The 19,109-nt window shown below is 46.5% G+C and overlaps 1 protein-coding gene across 10 annotated transcripts in view; it reads right to left on the bottom strand.

The window, feature by feature from the left end:
• Window positions 1-19,109, bottom strand: part of FBXO42 (F-box protein 42) — a 112,318-nt gene that overhangs the window by 14,470 nt on the left and 78,739 nt on the right. The window contains exons 5-6 of one of the 10 annotated variants that reach the window (XM_089301463.1): window positions 16,314-16,351; window positions 16,046-16,199 (exon numbers count right to left, since the gene is read on the bottom strand). The exons of 8 other annotated variants lie outside the window; for them this stretch is intronic. The gene's annotated coding sequence lies outside the window, so the exon portion shown is untranslated. Of the gene's footprint in view, window positions 1-5,995; window positions 6,194-16,045; window positions 16,200-16,313; window positions 16,352-19,109 lie in introns of all 10 variants that reach the window. One more of the 10 variants, XM_089301460.1, reaches the window with a different exon arrangement.

Below are 19,109 nucleotides of genomic sequence, written 5' to 3'. Positions count from 1 at the left end.
TTTTTTAAGTAGATGAAAATAAACACTTTTTTTTTTTTTTTTTTTTTGGACAGGCAGAGTGGACTGTGAGAGAGAGAGACAGAGAGAAAGGTCTTCCTTTGCCGTTGGTTCACCCTCCAATGGCTGCCGCGGCTGGCGCACTGCGGCCGGCGCACCGCGCTGATCCCGTGGCAGGAGCCAGGTGCTTCTCCTGGTCTCCCATGGGGTGCAGGGCCCAAGCACTTGGGCCATCCTCCACTGCACTCCCAGGCCACAGCAGAGAGCTGGCCTGGAAGAGGGGCAACCGGGACAGAATCCGGCGCCCCGACTGGGACTAGAACCCGGTGTGCCGGCGACACAGACAGAGGATTAGCCTACTGAGCCACAGCGCTGGCCGCAGCACGCCAGCCGTGGTGGCCATTGGAGGGTGAACCAACGGCAAAAGGAAGACCTTTCTCTCTCTCTCTCTCACTATCCACTCTGCCTGTCCAAAAAAAAAAAAAAAAAAAAAAAAAAAAAAAAAAAAAAAACACCAAACAAACAGCATCGGGGCAGTGCTGTGGCGTAGCAGGTAAAGCCACCGCCTGCAGTGCTGGCATCCCATATGGGTGCCAGTTCAAGTCCAGGCTGCTCTACTTCCAATCCAGCTCCCTGCTATGGCCTGGGAAAGCAGTAGAAGATGGCCCAAGTCCTTGGGCCCCTGCACCCCCATGGGAGACCCAGAAGAAGCTCTTGGCTTCAGATCAGCACAGCGCGCCAGCCGTAGCGGCCATCTGGGGGGTGAACCAATGGAAAGGAAGACCTTTCTTTCTGTCTTTCTCTCTCACTGTCTAACTCTGCCTGTCAAAAGAAAAAAAAAACTTTTAATTTTATTTTTTGCAACTCTTTTTTGAAGTCCCCTTATATGTGTTCTGACACATAAAACAAAGTCTAGAAGGTCAAAAAGTGGTTCCTGTGACTGAAGAAAAGCAAAGCTAGTTCAGTTTTTATTTTCTTACTTAAGAGGCAGAGAGACAGAGAAAGTTCTTATCTGCTGGTTCCAAAATGCCCACAACAGCTGAGGCTGGGCTGGGTTGAAACTAGGAACTCAATTCAGGTCTCCCACATGGGTGGCCAGGACCCAATTACTTGGGCATCATCTGCTGTCTCTCAGGTTCTGCTGCACTAGCAGGAAACTGGAATTGGAAGCTAGGGCCAGGAATTGAACCCAGGCACTCCAACATGGGATACAGGCATGCCAACCACTGTGCCAAACACTCACCTTGGCTAGCACTACATTAGACTAAAGATTTTAACTTTTTAAACAGTGTGCCTGTGTTTGGGGGTACCAGGAACGCAGCACAGACGGACTGGCGATTTGACCAACTTGAAGAGAAATTACAGCTACTGGAACCATAACTACTACCACTATCACCACCACCACCACCACCACCACCACGATAGCAATTATGATATTCAGGATTTACTACATGCTGGGCAACTAAGTGCTTTGGGTATATTAACTAATATAATTCTTCCAAATATGATTTTGTTCCCATTTTGCAGATGAAAAACCAAGGCACAACTTATTTAAATAACTTGTCCAAGGTCACAGAATTGATAATTGGCAAAGCCAGGATTCCAATCCGTTTAGTCTGGCTTTGAAATCCAGTCTGACTGTTAGACCGTGCTGCTCTTCATGCACACACCCTTCTGAGGAGTTGCCACAAACAAGTCTGACACCTCAAAGGGTCCACGTGTTTCACGGCTGAAGAAGTGCTTTCCTAAGTCCTCATTAGGGAAGGCGAAGACCTAGCGCAGCCAGAGAGAAGGAAATGGAACAGGAGACTCCTCTTGGAACCTTTTTACACAAAGCTCTGGGGGCACAGTCGACCTCCAATATAGGACCTTTTGTTTGTTCTTTGGACTCCCCAAGGGAAAGTAAACTGATGCCAGTGACACAATAAAGCAATAAGAGATCCTTTAGGCTTATATTAAGTAAGGGCTTTCCAAAATGACATCTCAAGTACCTTGAACTTTCAGAAAGCCAAAATCTTTCCCTCTTATTTCTTAGTCCAGGGAATGGGAGAATGCCCCACTCAGCATTTTCAATACCTGTTTTATGTTACAGAGTTGATGCTTTAGTTTCAAATATTTGGAAGATTAAGAAGGGGCACACCAAAAATTGACTGTGCTTTCTCATCTGAAACTGTCGATATTGGGGGAATTACCACATAAGAACAAATTGGGGGGGGGGGCACAGAATTCAACACATACCCTTTATACAGTTAGTTTCAGCAAGAAGAGGTCAAAGATACTGATTTGACCAATTTATGTGACCCAATTAAGCATTTAATGTACAGATTATTTGTTGCAAATTGGATATTTAAAAATTCTTGCTTATAATTTAAGAACCAATATTGTAAAGCTTTTGTAAAAGAGCCCTTTACTTTATCATTTCTTTTTTTTTTTTTTTTTAAAGAAAAAGATTTGGGGCCGGCGCCGTGGCTCACTAGGCTAATCCTCTTCCTGCGGCGCCGGGACACCAGGTTCTATTCCCGGTCGGGGCGCCGGATTCTGTCCCGGTTGCCCCTCTTCCAGGCCAGCTCTCTGCTGTGGCCAGGGAGTGCAGTGGAGGATGGCCCAAGTACTTGGGCCCTGCACCCCATGGGAGACCAGGAGAAGCACCTGGCTCCTGCCTTCGGATCAGCGCGGTGCGCTGGCCGCGGCGGCCATTGGAGGGTGAACCAACGGCAAAGGAAGGAAGACCTTTCTCTCTGTCTCTCTCTCTCACTGTCCACTCTGCCTGTCAAAAAAAAAAAAATTTAAAGAAAAAGATTTGTTTTATTTATTTGAAATGCAAAGTTACAGAGAAAGAGAGAGAGAGAGAGAGAGAGAGACAGAGAGAGACAGGTCATCCATCTGTTGGTTCATTCCCCAAATGGCTACAGTGGTCAAGGCTGGGCCAGGCCAAAGCCAGGAGCTTGGAGCCTCTTTCCAGTGTCCCAGACGCGTGGCCAAATACTTGGGCCATCCTCCACTGCTTTCCTAGGTGCATTAGCAGGGAGCTGGACTGGAGGTGGGGCAGCAGGGACCTGAACCACTGCTCATATGAGATGCCAGAATAGTAAGTGGCAGCCTTATCCGCTACACCACAGCACCAGCCCCTAACTTTATAATTTCTAAATACCTATATATTTTGAATTTGCTTAAAGTGAGGGTCTTTACTTTCCTCCCAATTATCTTAATGCAAGGCCCACACATCAAATGGATTATTATTATTATTTTTTTGGACAGGCAGATTTAGACAGTGAGAGAGAGCCAGAGAGAAAGGTCTTCCTTTCCGTTGGTTCACCCCCCCCCAAATGGCCGCTACAGCTGGTGCGCTGCGGCGGCTGCACCAATCCGAAGCCAGGAGCCAGGAGCCAGGAGCCAGGAGCCAGGAGCCAGGAGCCAGGTGCTTCCTCCTGGTCTCCCATGCGAGTGCAGAACCCAAGCACTTGGGCCATCCTGCACTGCCCTCCTGGCCCACAGCAGAGAGCAGGACTAGAAGAGGAGCGACCAGGACAGAATTTGGCTCCCCAACCGGGACTAGAACCTGAGGTGCCGGCACCGGATGTGGAGGATTAGCTAAATGAGCTGTGGCACCGGACTAAATGGATTAAATTTATGGTGAGATCAGAGACTAAAGGAATCTATGAACTATATAGCAATTTGGGATGTGGGACACAATCCTGAAAGATATAATCTTTTTTAAAAGAAAAAAGATTGGGGCCAGCACTGTGGTATAACAGGTAAAGCCACTGCCTGCAGTGCAGGCACCCTATATGGGCATCAGTTCCAGTCCTGGCTGCTCCACTTCCGATCCAGCTCTCTGCTGTGGCATGGGAAAGCAGTGCTTGGGCCCCTGCCCCCATTTGGGAGACCTGGAAGAAGCTCCTGGCTCCTGGCTTTGGACTGGCAGAGCCCCAGCCTCGGTGGCCAGTTGGGGAGTGAACTAGCAGATGGAAGACCTCTCTCTCTCCTTCTCTGTGTATCTCTTTCAAATAAATAAATCAATCTTTAAAAAAAGAGAGAGTGAGGGAGAGAGAGAGAGAGCTTACATTTGCTGGTTCATTCCCTACATGCCTACAACAGGCCAAACTGAAGCAAGAGGCCAAGAACTCCGCCAGATCTCCCACACGGATGGCAGAGACTCAAGTACTTGAACCATCATCGGCTGCCTTCCCAGGCACATTAGCAGAAGGGTAGATTGAAAGCTGAGTAGCTGGGACTCAAACCAAGCACTCTGATATGGTATGCTGAGGTGCCAGGTGGCCACTTAACCAAGCCATAATGCCCACCTGAGAAAAATATAGCTTTGAACGCCAAAATCCAAACTGTTAAAATTCCAACAGATCAGAATCCCTAAAGTTTAAAATCTCAAAAGATCAAAATTCCAAAAATATAATCCTGGAAAAAATAATTTAAAATTCTTTAAAAGACATTTACATTCTTAAAAGAGGATTTATTTGGGGAACATATAAAAACTTGAGAGAATGGTTTATAAGCCTCATTAAATAATAATAAGATAACACACATTATTTTTGCAAGTATAAATACTCAGGTGTAGTAATGACAGCTGCATAGTACAACATCTAGAAGCAGAAGAAACATATTCATAAAGTGATAGGTCAAAAATTAAAATGTTTAAGTGCCTGTCACTCCAGTTGGTAACTAGGTGCACACAGCTTCATAACCGTGGTCACATGAAACCTTGGGATGGATAAAAGTTTTGGGTGACAGCAAACCACATATACGGCTGCGCACAGGGCTGAGAAATGTCACCTCCACAACTGCAGCTGTACAAAAAAGGACCTTTTCACCCAGCTCTACAGTCCACACTGCACGCAGACAGGCGAACTCACCCAGCTCTACAGTCCACACTGCACGCAGACAGGCGAACTCACCCAGCTCTACAGTCCACACTGCACGCAGACAGGCAAACTCTGGGCCTGAGGCAGGGAGGGGCGGGGCGGGGAGCGCATCTGCCTACGTCCGATTCCAAAAGCCAGTGACCTTGGAGATCTCGAGTCAGGCAGCAACAGAAAACTCCATCCCAGCTCTGAGAGAGAGGCCAATTCATCTTCTGTATCTGTTCCCACCAGACTCAGCCAGCTGGGCAGTGCCCGCCCCCACCTAGTCCGCTGAGACTCACATACTAATTTCTTCTGAAACACCCTCACAGATACATGTAAAATAATGCTGTACCAGGGTTCAAGAGTTTTGTTCTGCTTAACATGATGCATTTATCCTGTGTAGTACCCAAAACTCACTAATCCTCTGTTCAGAAATCAGCTTTTTACGTCTCTTATGTAACTTTAAAAAAATATTTGCTTATATTTTATTGTAAAGGTAGGGACACAAAGAGAGATCTTCCATCAGGTGGTTTACTCCCCAAATGCCCATAACAGATAGGCTAAGCCAGAAACCAGGAACTCAGTCCGGATCTCCCATGTGGATGGCAGGAACCGAAGTGTCTGAACCATCATCTGCTGCCTCCAGGATATGCCACTGCAGGAAGCTGGAGTGAAGTAGAGAAGCCAGGACTCAAACCAGGAACTGATATGGGAAGTAGGTGTCCCTGCATCAAACACCTGCCCCACAAACAGCTTTTAAAAATATGAATTGTGGGGGCTGGTGCTGTGGCACAGTGGGTTAAAGCCCTGGCCTGAAGCACCGCCATCTCATATGGGCGCTGGTTCTAGTCCCGGCTGCTCCTCTTCCAATCCAGCTCTCTGCTGTGGCCTGGGACAGCAGCAGAAGATGGCCCATGCACTTAGGTCCTGTACCCCCGTGGGAGACCCAGAAGAAGCTCCTGGCTCCTGGCTTCGGATCGGCGCAGCTCCAGCTGTTGCAGCCATCTAGGGAGTGAACCAGCGGATGGAAGACCTTCCTCTCTGTCTCTACCTTTCTATGTAACTCTATCTTTCAAATAAATAAAATAATATGAATTGCGGTTTTCAGGATTTCAACACTTTGGGACTTAAAAACATACTATTTTATTTTTACGTATTTGAAAGGCAGAGACAAAAATGTCTTCATCTGCTGGTCCACTTTCCAAATGCCTGCAACAGCCAGGGCTGGGCCAGGTGGAAGCCAGTAACCATGAAATCAGTGCAGTCTCCCACGTGGGTGCAGGAATCCAAGTATTTGGCTTATCACCACTGCCTCCCAGGGTGTGCATTAGCAGAATCTGGAATAGAAAACAGAGCTGGGATTTGAACACAGGCATTTCAATACAGGATACATCCAAAGGTTTATTTTCTTTTGTAAAAATATTTATTTATCTGAGAGGCAGAGTTACAGAGAGGCAGAGGCAGAGAGAGAGGTCTTCCATCCACTGGTTCACTCCCCAAATGGCTGCAATGGCTGGAGCCAGGCCAATACTAAGCCAGGAGCCTGGAACGTCTTCCAGTCTCCCATGTGGGTGCAGGGACCATCTTCTACTGCTATCCTAGGCCCTGGCAGAGAGCTGAATTAGAACTGGAGCAGTCGGGACTAGAACTGGCACCCAAATGGGACCACAGCGCCAGCCCATCTTTTTTTTTTTTTTTTTAATATGTATTTATTTGAAAGGGAGAGTCAGAGAAAGAGATACGAACAGAGATTTCTCCCACATGCTGGTTCATTTCCCAAATGGCCACAACAGCCAGAGCTGGACCAGGATGAACCCAGGAGCCAGGAGCATCTTCTGGGTCTCCCACCTGGGTGCAAGGGTCCAAGGACTTGGGACCATCCTGTGTACCAAGTGCCTTTCCCAGGTGCCTTAGCAGGGAGCTGGATCAGAAGTGAAGTAAGCCGCCACCGCGGCTCACTAGGCTAATCCTCCGCCTTGCAGTGCTGGCACACCAGGTTCTAGTCCCGGTCGGGGCGCCGGGTTGCCCCTCTTCCAGGCCAGCTCTCTGCTGTGGCCAGGGAGTGCAGTGGAGGATGGCCCAAGTGCTCAGGCCCTGCACCCCATGGGAGACCAGGATAAGTACCTGGCTCCTGCCATCAGATCAGCGCGGTGCGCCGGTCGCGGTGGCCATTGGAGGGTAAACCAATCGCAAAAGAAAGACCTTTCTCTCTGTCTCTCTCTCACTGTCCACTCTGCCTGTCAAAAAAAAAAAAAAAAAAAAAAAGTGAAGTAGCCAGGACTCAAGCTGGCGCCCAAACGGGAGGCCAGCACTGCAGGCCATGGCTTTAACCTACTGTACCATAGCACCGGTCCTGATCCAAAGGCTTCTTAATTGCTGTGCCAAAATGCCCACTCCAACATTTTGGGTTTTGGTCTTTTGGGATGATGATTAGTACCAAATATAAACACCCTTCCCCTAAGAAAACATAAAATGAAGGTTTTATACTCATTAGGACCTTTCTTGGCCTGTCTTCAAAATACTGAGGCCAGTGGGTTCTACATGTAGTACAAGTGTCACTATTGAGGCAGGAGGGTGTCACTCCCATTGGACAACTCATGAAGCAGCACAGGATCGTAGGCGCCCTGGCTGAAAGGACAGACGTGGAATCCGAGCCTGCTCCCCTGGAACCTACGGCCATTCTCAGAAGGCATCATTTCCCAAACACTCCACAGGTTGCCTCATCAGAGAGCAGATGTGATCAATAGAGCAAATTTCAAAACAAGGCACAAGACCAAAAAACAGCTGTGGGAAACTGGGCAGATGAGCACCCTGTATGACAGAAATAACATTCTCTGACATTGCTAATTGGTTCAGATGTTTCCCAAGGTTCCTATGAAACCAGAAGAAAATTTTATATGTGAAAGACAGTGGTAGAGGGGCCAGCACTGTGGTGCAGTGGGTTAAAGCCCTGGCCTGAAGCGCCAGCACCCCAAATTGGCTCCAGTTCTAATCCCGGATTCTCCTCTTCCCATCTAGCTCTCTGCTATAGCCTGGGAAAGCAGTAGAAGATGGCCCAAGTCGTTGGGCCCCTGCACCCACGTGGGAGACCCGGAAGAAGCTCCTGGCTCCTGGTTTCGGATCGGAGCAGCTCCAGCTGTTGCAGCCATCTGGGGAGTGAACCAGAGGAGGGAAGACCTATTTCTCTGTCTTTACCTCTCTCTACAACTCTTTCAAATAAAATAAATAGTAAAAAAAAAAAAAAAAAAAAAAAAAAAAAAAAAAAAAAAAACCAGACAGACAGTGGTAGAATTACATGGCATTTTTGTTTAGTTTTGCAAAGAAGCTGGTAAAAAGTGAAGCATTTCAAATTCTAGTTTGGTTTCTATGCCACTTTCCCATAATCACAGTTTCTATTCTCACAGAACCCAGGGCCAGAACAGCTTAACTGATGACAAGGTAAAACATCTGTGTTAAATGGGGAATGCCTGTAAAACTATTTTTACATCTCCACACTATGGTCATTATTTGTTAATACTGTTGATTTATTAAGGAGATATAAATGATACTTCCTATTTGACTACTTATCAAGTACTATTAAGAGTTAAGCATTTTATATGTCTTACTTCATTTAGTCATTATAACCTTACAATGTAGTTTTTTTTTTGGTTTGTTTTTAATGTTTACTTATTTTAATTTACTTGAAAGGCAGGGCAAGAGCAATTGTCTGCTGGGTTCACTTCCCAAATGCTCCCAATAGCCAGGGCTGGGTTAGGCTGAAGTTAGAACTCCATCCAGGTTTCCCACATGGGTGGCATGGGCTCAAGTACTTGAGCCATCCTCCCATGCTTCCCAGGACACATTAGCAGGAAGCTGGACCAGAAGTGGAGTAGCCAGAACTTGAACCAGCACTCTGATACGGGATGTGGACGTCCCAAGCTGTGGCATAGCCCCCCGCACCACAATGCCAGCCCACGATGTGTGTGTTATTACTTGCCCCACCTAACAGATGCATAACAGCAACAGGAAAAGCTAACGCATAATGCTTACTAGGGACAAGATACTGTTCCACGTGCCTCCAGAAACCAAAAAAGAAAAAATAAAGGGTGTAGTAACTGCAGGATCAATTAGTGCAAGGTTTAGGTCAGAGTCTCCACAAGAAAAGATGTTTCACCTAGCGGCGCCGGCACACCAGGTTCTAGTCCCGGTCGGGGCGCCGGATTCTTTCCCAGTTGCCCCCTCTTCCAGGCCAGCTCTCTGCTGTGGCCCGGGAAGGCAGTGGAGGATGGCCCAGGTGCTTGGGCCCTGCACCCATGGGAGACCAGGAGAAGCACCTGGCTCCTGCCTTCGGATCAGCGCGGTACGCTGGTCGTAGCGTGCCAGCTGTGGTGGCCGTTGGAGGGTGAACCAACGGCAAAAGGAAGACCTTTCTCTCTCTCACTGTCCACTCTGCCTGTCAAAAAAAAAGAGAGGAGAGGAGAGGAGAGGAGAGGAGAGGAGAGGAGAGGAGGAGGGAGGAGGGAGGAGGGAGGAGGGAGGAGGGAGGAGCAAGGAGGGAGGAGGGAGGAGGGAGGAGAGAAGATGTTTCAGGGCCTCCAGGAAGAACTCTGAGGCTCAAAGTGCCTCTTCTCCCTCCCATTCTCTGACCCACACGGGTGGCTCTGAGTGCCGCAGGTCAGGGCACCAACAGCCAAATGTCACCCGATGAGAAGCAAATTCACAATGCTATCACTTTCGTGGTAACATGTATGGTCTCAACAAATAGGAGCTGCAAATTCAATCTAGGTCTCCCATAACGTGAGTGGCAGGAACCCAACCACTTGAACCAACCCTGCTGCCTCCCAGGGTGAACATTAGCAGGAAGCTGGAGTCATGAGCTGGAGCTATGCACTGAACCCAGCTACTTTAAAATGGGACACAGTTATTGTAACTGCTAAGCTAAACGCCCTCCCCAGCACCTTCTTTTCTGCAGGCATTACAGGAATTTGCATTTTACAGACAAAAATATACAATTAACATGCAACTTTAGATTGTACATTTGGCACGTGGTTAAGTCACTGCTGCCTGGGGCACTCGCATCTGGTACTGGAGTGCCTGGGTTTGGGTCCTAGCTTGATTTCAGTTTCTTGCTAATGTGTACCCTGGGAGGCAGCAGTTGATGACAAGTATCTGTGTCCCTGCCAACCACGTGGAAGAGCCAGACTGGGTTCCAGGCTCCTGCCTCTGGACCGACCCAGACCTGTGGCAAGTATCTGAGAAGTGGAAGATTTGTCTTGTCTCTCTCTCTCTGCGTTTCAAAATCTTAACAATGTGCAACGTCATAAAAAGGCTCGGCCCGAAATATTATAAACAGTAAAGCACTCCTCTAGAGTAGTAGTTGTCAAACTTCAGCTGCTTGAGAAACAACTAGGGGATTTATGGAAGCACAGACTCCTGGGCCCACTTGACTTGCCGAGTTAGGAGATCTGGGAGGGACCTGAAAAGCCGCATTTCTGACAGGTTTCGAGGAGACACTGATGGCCTGGGGACTGGACTTTGAGAACCATGCTCTGAGAGTTTAATAAACCTAAAATAAGCCTATTAGACTATGCCCCAGGATCACGTTAAAAGGGCACGTGGTCATCCTTTTACCTCATTTCCAAATGCGGATGTTTTCTCCTAACACTGGCTGTCTCACCATGAACCCCCTCATTTTGGTAGAGTCAAGGACACAAGGGTCAAAATGGATTTTACTTGACAAATGCTATAAAGGGGGCTGAAAGGTACTACTTTAACATTTTCAATATACAAACACTTCCCTTGAGGCATAAGGAACAATAAATGTGAATATCTGTGTACACATCAGACAGCTTAAGAAACAGACTAACACCTACATTTTACAAGTCCCCTGTGTGCCCTCATATTCTCCAGTAATTATTACTCTGGATTTTGTTGGTCATTCTTTTGCTAGTTGTTATAGTTTCACAATATACATATCCCTAAATGCAACGTTAATTTTTGTATGTTTTTGAATTTTATATAAGTGGCTTAATGTATTTTTAAAAATTCCCCTGGTCATCATCATTTATGGGTCCTTGAACATAGATTGCAAAATAAATAAAAGGAAAAATGGTTCAAACTACTGGTTTTTGGGGCTGGCACTGTGTTGTGGTGTGGTGTGTTAAGGGGCTCTGTGTGATGCCAGCATCCCATAAGAGAATGCTAGTTCAAGTCCTGGCTGCTCTGCTTCCAATCCAGCTCCCTGCTAATGTGCCTGGGAAAGCAGGAGAAGATGGCCCAAGTACTTGGGCTCTGCCAGGCACCTAGCTTCGGCCTGGTCCAGCCCTGACCACTGTGATCATTTGGGGAGTTAATCAGCAGATGGAAGATTTATTTTTTTGTCTCTCTTTCTCTGTCACTATGCCTTACAAATAATTAAAACTTAAAAAAAAAAAAAAAACTACTGTTTTTCAAGCAAATTGCTTCTAAGACTTAATTCTAAAAGCATAACTAATTTGCTAATAATAGTTCTCTATGACTCTGAAAACAGAAAGATCCACAATCAGGAATTAGGGACTTAAAAGAGATAAAGTTTGAAGACAAAAAATTATGAGTATGAAAAATTTAACCTTAGGGTCGGTGCTGTGGCTAAGCAGGTTAAAGCCGTGGTCTGCAGCACCAGCATCCCATATGGGTGCTGGTTGGAGTCCTGGCTGTTCCATTTCTGGTCCAGCTCCCTGCTGGTGTGCCTGGGGAGCAGTGGAGAATGGTCAAAATCCTTGGTGCATTAGCTTTCCCAGGTGCATCAGCAGGCAACTGGACTGGAAGTGGAGCAGCCAGGACTTGAACCAGTGCTCTGATGGGAAGCCAGAATCACCACAATGTCGCCCCATGATTTGCTTTTTAAAGGAGGCATGGTCTAACTTTTGTTTATTTTTATTTGCTTGGGAGAAAACAAGGATTGCTTGATTATTTTCCATCTGCTGGTTCACTCCCCAAATGCCACAACAAGGGCTGAGCCAGGCAGCAGCCAGGAGCCAATAACTCAATCAAGGTCTCCCACATGGGGCCCAGCACTGAGGCCATCATCTGCTGCCTCCCAGGATGCATCTGCAGGAGCTGGACTAGAAGTTGGACAGTCGAGACTTCAAATGGCACTCTGATAAGGGATGTGAGTGTTCCAAGCAATTGCTAAACCCTCTGTGCCACAAGGCCCAACCCAAGTCTAAACTGCTTTGAACTGGCAGTCAAAAAAGCTATTCTTGAATGCTTTCAAGTTATTTTATTTTGTAGTTATGATGTAAAAGGGTCAGTAAAGAATGAATAATGAATGGTACTGAGGTTTGGGTCACATTTCCTATCTCATCTTAGAACACTTGCACGGCTGGCGCCGCAGCTCACTAGGCTAATTCTCCACCTGTGGCGCTGGCACACTGGGTTCTAGTCCTGGTTGGGGCGCCGGATTCTGTCCCGGTTGCTCCTCTTCCAGTCTAGCTCTCTGCTGTGGCCCAGGAAGGCAGTGAAGGATGGGCCAGGTCCTTGGGACCTGAACCCGCATGGAAGACCAGGAGGAAGCACCTGGTTCCTGGCTTCGGATCGGCGGCGCAGTGTGCCTGCCATAGCGGCCACTTGTGGGGTAAACAAATGGAAAAAGGAAGACCTTTCTCTCTGTCTCTCTCTAACTCTGCCTGTCAAAACAAACAAACAAACAAACAAACAAAACCTTTGCAAACATACTTTCTCAGGGTAGGACCAATGAAAGACATTTATTTGCAGCTCTGTATGCAGTACTGAGGGCAAATAAAACCAGAGGACCAGATTAACCAACACCCTACCTCAAGAATTCTTTTATGTGGGTACTTGATTGTGGTGAGAGGAGCCTCAAATTGGTGTGTGTATGGGAGTGGGAGAGATGAAGAAAGTCAAAGCTGGGTTTTTTAGAGAACTCTGATGAAGCTTTGGACTTGGTTAGAGATAGAATCACGGCAGCGTGTAAAGTAACTGACAGGGATGGCAAGGGTGCAGAGGCCAGGAGGAGGGCTAACGTGGAGAGGCATTTCCCACAGCAACACGCAAGCATCAGACTCAGAAAACCTAGAGAGCACAGAGCACAGGCTGGCTCTTACAATGTAGGAGGCAACAGACTCCTTTAGAAAAGAAAACTCCTAGAGCTACAATTTAGCTGCTTTTTGCAAACTGCCTTTTTTTTTATAATGCTGCTCTGAACATCCATGTACAAGTATTTTGTGCAGACAAGTTTGTTTTTTATTTTTTTTTAAAGATTTTTATTTATTTGAGAGGTAGAGTTATAGACAGAGAGAGGTCTTCCATCCCCAGTTCACTCCCAAAATGGCCGCAACAGCCAGAGCTGAGCTGATCTGAAGCCAAGAGCCAGACCAGCACCTATATGGGATGCCAGAGCCACAGGCGGACAATTAATCTGTGCAACAGCGTTGGCCCAACTGCCTTTTTTTTTTTTTTTGTAAAAACACTGTTTTAATGTTATATGTAATACTTTGTAACAGGAATAAAAAAAAGCTTTAAAATTTGTGAGTATAAATTCTGTTTCGACAATAAACACCTTAAAGACCAGTAAGTATTCAGAATCATTTCCAAAGTAGACAGCTCAAAGACCACAGGCTTCCGTCTCAAACAGAATCCATTTCTCCTGGTAAAAAAATGTTTCCAAGATGACATCAGCACGGCAAAGAATAATAAATAAACCTTCGCATCTATACAGCTGCTCACAGAAGATACAAAAATATAATGCCTTAATGAAGAAAGAAGACGGCAAATACAAAGTTGCAGAACGCCTAACTAAACTCCTATTTTCCAAGGCTTGGTTATACCCAAGAATGCTCTTTAATTCAATCTGGGATTTAAGTTAGCCACCAAAGGCATGGTGCTGGATGCAAAAAAAGTTATAACCCTCTGCATGGCCTTTGGGAACTCTGCCAGTAAACCCCTTCCTGTGCGGTCTAAAGGCTCTTCTGGGAGACAAAAGTAGGTGGCGAGGAAGCATCCTGAATCTATCTTAATCCTAGCATTTGGCAGGTTGTACTGAAATTATCCATTAAGAGTTTCCCAGTAGAAGGCAAGGATTATTTTTTTATGAAAATGTTTGCTGAATTGAACCCAATCATGGAAGTCGAATAGTTTTAGCTCTGTCTGAAGATGAGATCAGAACTGGCTCCAACTAATGAAAACACATCTTGGAGTTGCACAGTTAAATCTAAGCATTTCTTTGGCGGTCCTCCTCTCTTCACCCCAAATTCTTCTTCCTTTTTATCTTTTCATATTTTATTGCTCAGTTGCACGGAACTCCATCTAGGTCTCCCACATGGGTGGCAGGGGCCCAAAGCACCTGGGTCATCTTCCACTACTTTCCCAGGGACATTATGAGGGAGCTGGATCAGAGGTGATGTAGGGCTGGTGCTGTGGCGTAGTGGGTAAAGCCACTGCCTGCAGTGCTGGCATCTCCTATGGGCACCAGTTCAGGTCCTGGATGCTTCACTTCCAATCCAGCTCTCTGCTGTGGCCTGGGAAAGCAGAAGATGCCCCAAGTCCTTGGGCCCCTGCACCCATGTGGGAGACCCAGAGGAAGCTCCTGGCTCCTGGCTTCAGATCTGCCCAGTTGCAGCCACTGCAGCCAGTTGGGGAGCGAACCAGCTGATGGAAGACACCTCTCTCTCTCTGTGGAACTCTTTCAAATAAATAAATAAATCTTAAAAAAAAAAAAAAAGTGATGTAGCTGGGATTCGAACTGTTGCTCTATGATATGGGATGCCAACATAAGGCACCAATTTAACCCACTGTACTACAATGCTGGCCACATCAAGTACTTGATTAATATAAAAACTTACTGATAGCCAGCGCTGCGGCTCAATAGGCTAACCCTCCACCTAGCGGCGCTGGCACACCGGGTTCTAGTCCCGGTCGGGGCGCCGGATTCTTTCCCAGTTGCCCCCTCTTCCAGGCCAGCTCTCTGCTATGGCCCGGGAAGGCAGTGGAGGATGGCCCAAGTGCTTCGGCCCTGCACCCCATGGGAGACCAGGATAAGCACCTGGCTCCTGCCTTCGGATCAGCACGGTGCGCCAGCCGCGGCGCGCCAGCCGCGGCGGCCATTGGAGGGTGAACCAACGGCAAAAGGAAGACCTTTCTCTCTCTCTCTCTCTATCCACTCTGTCCAAAAAACCAAACCAACAAACAAACAAAAAAAACACCTTACTGATAATATACAGAGCTTATCTGGATCTCAGGCTCTAAGGTATACATTTTTATTATTATTATAATTATATCCACACACCTTTATAAAATATTACAGGGGTGTAATGTTGTGGTGTAGTGGGTTAAGCTGTTGCCTGCAACACGGGCATCCCATATGGGTGCTGGCTGGAGTCTGATCCAGCTCTCAGCTAATACACCTAGGAAAGCAGTGGAGAATGGTTCAAGTGCTTGGGTCTCTGCATCAACACAAGAGATCTGAATGAAAATTACTGGCTCCTGGCTCCTGGCTCCATCCTGGCCTGGCCCAACCCCAGCAGTTGTGGCCATTTGGGGAATGAGCCAATGGATGGAAGATCAATCTCCAATCTCTCCCTCCCTCCCCCTTTCCCTCCCTCCCTGTTGTTCTGCCTTTCAAACCAATAAATCTTTACATAGTTTTAAAAAAATCACTCCCTGAATCATCTGCTCAAAATATCCAAACAAGAGGAATTTTTGTAATGGGCATGAGAAATGTTTGTATCCTATAAAACTATATATACCACAGGCATGAGCAGTAAGTAATTCTCTCTTGGCATTGCTTTCAGTGGCAATAAACAAACCCACATCAAAAACCACTTGAGGAATAGGGCAGCACTTATCACTAACCCTTCACAGGAAAGCCAGTAATAGTTCCTTGTTGCCATTTCAAGAGGTCTTTTGATGCCACTTCTGAGGAGGAGAGGAGGTCTAGAGCCTCAGTTTAACCTGATAACTTGTTAATTGTGGTCTTAATCAGGGAGGCCTCTTTCAAGTGGCTCCACTTAGAAGTGAAAACAATGTTGCTAGTCACAAAATTCCTGGCTTGGTGTCAAAACAGGAAAATCCCAGTAAGCAGGGGGTGAGAGCCAAACTGGAATATAGTACAGTCTTATTTATTCTCTCCTCTAGAGAACCTAAGGTTACCCAGATCTGGGCTATGCAAACTTTCCCACTCTTCTCTCCAGCAGGAGAGAATGTGTACCCACCTTAGAAAAACACATATTCTGGAAAAATCCCAGGATTTGGACTTTATAAAAAACAGGAAGGATTTCTTCCTTTGCTAGGGTAACCCACTGGCTCTGCTCTCATTCAGTGTCCCAAGACCACCACAGGTCCAGGCAGCTGCAGGACTGCATAGGGCTAGAGGAAACAAGGAAAAATCACTACCTCAGAGAGATCACATAGGAATTGATTCAGCAGAGAGCTCTAAGGAACTTAAATACACCCTACGTCTTTTTTTAAAACAGAGATTACCTCATAAAGGTGGTGTCTAGACTTCGAGTGCTTCCCTTCTATGAAAACAGAAAAACGTAGATGGATATCCAAATATTCTGCAGTCATATTAATCAAAAGCACATCATCTTAATAAGAACAAATAATAGTTAAATAGGCCTTAAAAACAGTGAACAGAATTTTAACTCAATAGTTTGCTACCTTTTCCCCACATATGTTAGATTTCTTTTAAAAATCTATCCCTCCAGGGTGGGTGTTAGGCAGTTAAGTTACCTCTTGGGATGTCTGCATCCCATACTGGAGTGCCTGGTTTGAACCCCAGCTTTTGTTTCTGGTCCAGCTTCCTGCTAAAGTGCATTCTGGGAGGCAGCAGAGGATGGCCCAGTGCTTGGGTTCCTGCCACTCACAGGGAGACCTGGATACAGTTCCTGGCTCCTGGCTCTAGCCTGGCACAGCCCTGTCTGTCACAGACATTTGGAAAGTGAACCAGCAGATGGAAGATCTCTCTCTGCCTTTCAAATAAAATGAAAAAAAATTTTTAATTACAAATTTAAGTCCTGGCTCTAAAATATTTTTTTTTAATTTTTTTATTATTATTATTTTTTGACAGGCAGAGTGGACAGTGAGAGAGAGAGAGAGAGACAGAGAGAAAGGTCTTCCTTTTTTTTTTTTTTTTTGCCGTTGGTTCACCCTCCAATGGCCGCCGCGCTGCAGCCAGCGCACCGCACTGATCCGATGGCAGGAACCAGGTGCTTTTCCTGGTCTCCCATGGGGTGCAGGGCCCAAGCACTTGGGCCATCCTCCACTGCACTCCTGGCTACAGCAGAGAGCTGGCCTGGAAGAGGGGCAACCGGGACAGAATCCGGCGCCCTGACCGGGACTAGAACCCAGTGTGCCGGCGCCACAAGGCGGAGGATTAGCCTAGTGAGCCGTGGCGCCGGCCGGCTCTAAAATATTTTACAACTTATTTTAAATATCTCCATCTACTCTCTCAAATCACCTAGTTATTTTCTTCTTATTTATATTTTCTTTGCATTGATCTGTTTATTGTATTTTCTGGGGTAGACTCTGTTTCTTGTTCACACTGTATCTGTAATACCTAAAATAGTTTGGACATATACAAACAATAGCTAAAGGAATGAAAATAAACAAAGGAATTACACAGTTACTTTTCAAACTCTGGGGAACTCAAGGCTCCTCAAGGCTCCTCTCATGAGAAGATTTCATTACTAATACTAATTTCCAATGAATCGAGTTAGCAACACACGTACATGCTGCTGTGAAATTAAGCTGCCTACAGTTGGCAGTGGTAGGCTGAATTTCTCCTCATGCCCACCTTCCCAAAAAGACCAACTTTTTTCCCAGCCTCCTGCCACTCATTTCAGTTAATCTCTGAGAATCCTCTGCAGAGTTCCGGCACCATGAGTGACAGGGAAGCCTGCACATACTGACTCTCCTGGGATCATTAATGCTAAGGCAGCTAGGTAGATATTAGCCTATGTACATAAGAGGGGCCAAAGAAAATTAGAAGTTTTAAAGAAAACAAATTTATGTGCAATAGAACGAGGAAACAAGTCTTGAAAGCAGGACCCAGCTTCTTGTCTGTCTCCCCATGCCTGTCCTTTATCAAAAGGAATTCACTGACTTGAGGGAGTGAGACAGCTGATCCAACAAAGTCAGAATCACCAGCCTGAAGGGCTCATTTGCTTGTCCAATAGATAGAAGCTTGGTGGCCAGTACTGTCCAGAGGGGTTTGTTTGGGGGATTCTACATCTGGAACCCCCCACCCCTACTTTCCCAGAAGAGGGAGGAGAGAAGAACTAGAGGACCCAGACTCACATCCATGAAGAATCCAGTCTGAATGCAGAGTGTGCTCTCAGTCCCTCAATGAGACGCCTGCCTGGTCTACCAGGCCTGGAGGAATTTGTCTCTTTACTGTTTTCAATAAAATTCTTTGCTAATCGCCCTCTCCTCTTCCTTTGCTTGTTCACGGGCCACACACTAAGTTGTCATCGATGGAACAAGTTGCCGGGGTTCAAATCAGCAGTAATGATTAAGGATTCTGCTGAACTAGGGAAGGAGTTTATCAAAATCATCAGTTCTTGTTATTCATGATCCTTAAATAAGTGAAGGGAAATGAACTTAAAAAACAAAACAAAACAAAACAAAACATGTATTTGAAAGGCAGGGTGACAGAGAGAGAGAAAAGAAAGAAGAGACAGAGATTCTATCTGCTGGTTCACTCCCCAAATGGTTGAAACAGCCAGGGCTGAACCAGGATGAAGCCAGGAGCCAGGAACCCATTTGGGTCTCCCACATGGGGTGCAGAGGCCAAAATACTTAGGGCATCATCTGCTGCTTTTCCAGACACATTAGCAGGGGGGCTGGATCAGAAGCAGGGCAGCCAGGACTTGAACTAGAAGGCTGTACCAGTTAGCTCCTGAATCTTCTTTCTCTATGACATCAAATGTGAGCACAAGAATGGACACATGGGGGCTGACGCTGTTTGTACGGTAGGTTAAGCATCTGTCTGCAGCACTGGCATCCCATATGGGCACTGGTCCGACCCTGGCTGTTTCACTTCCAATCCAGCTCTCTGCTGTTGCCTGGGAAAGCAGTGGAAGATGGCCCAAGTCCTTGGGCCCCTGCACCCACATGGGAGACCGGGAAGAAGCTCCTGGCTCCTGCACAATCCAGCTCCGGCCATTGCAGCTATTTAGGGAGTGAACTAACGGATGGAAGACCTCTCTTTGTAACTCTGCCTATCAAGTAAATAAATAAATTTTAAAAAAGAAAAGAATGGACACGAGGCAAGGG

Source organism: Oryctolagus cuniculus, chromosome 7, assembly GCF_051225735.1.
Source record: "Oryctolagus cuniculus isolate XC-2025 breed Fujian yellow rabbit chromosome 7, ASM5122573v1, whole genome shotgun sequence".
In the NCBI taxonomy this organism is placed as follows: Eukaryota; Metazoa; Chordata; class Mammalia; order Lagomorpha; family Leporidae; genus Oryctolagus; species Oryctolagus cuniculus.
This window is presented reverse-complemented; position numbering and strand designations above follow the sequence as displayed.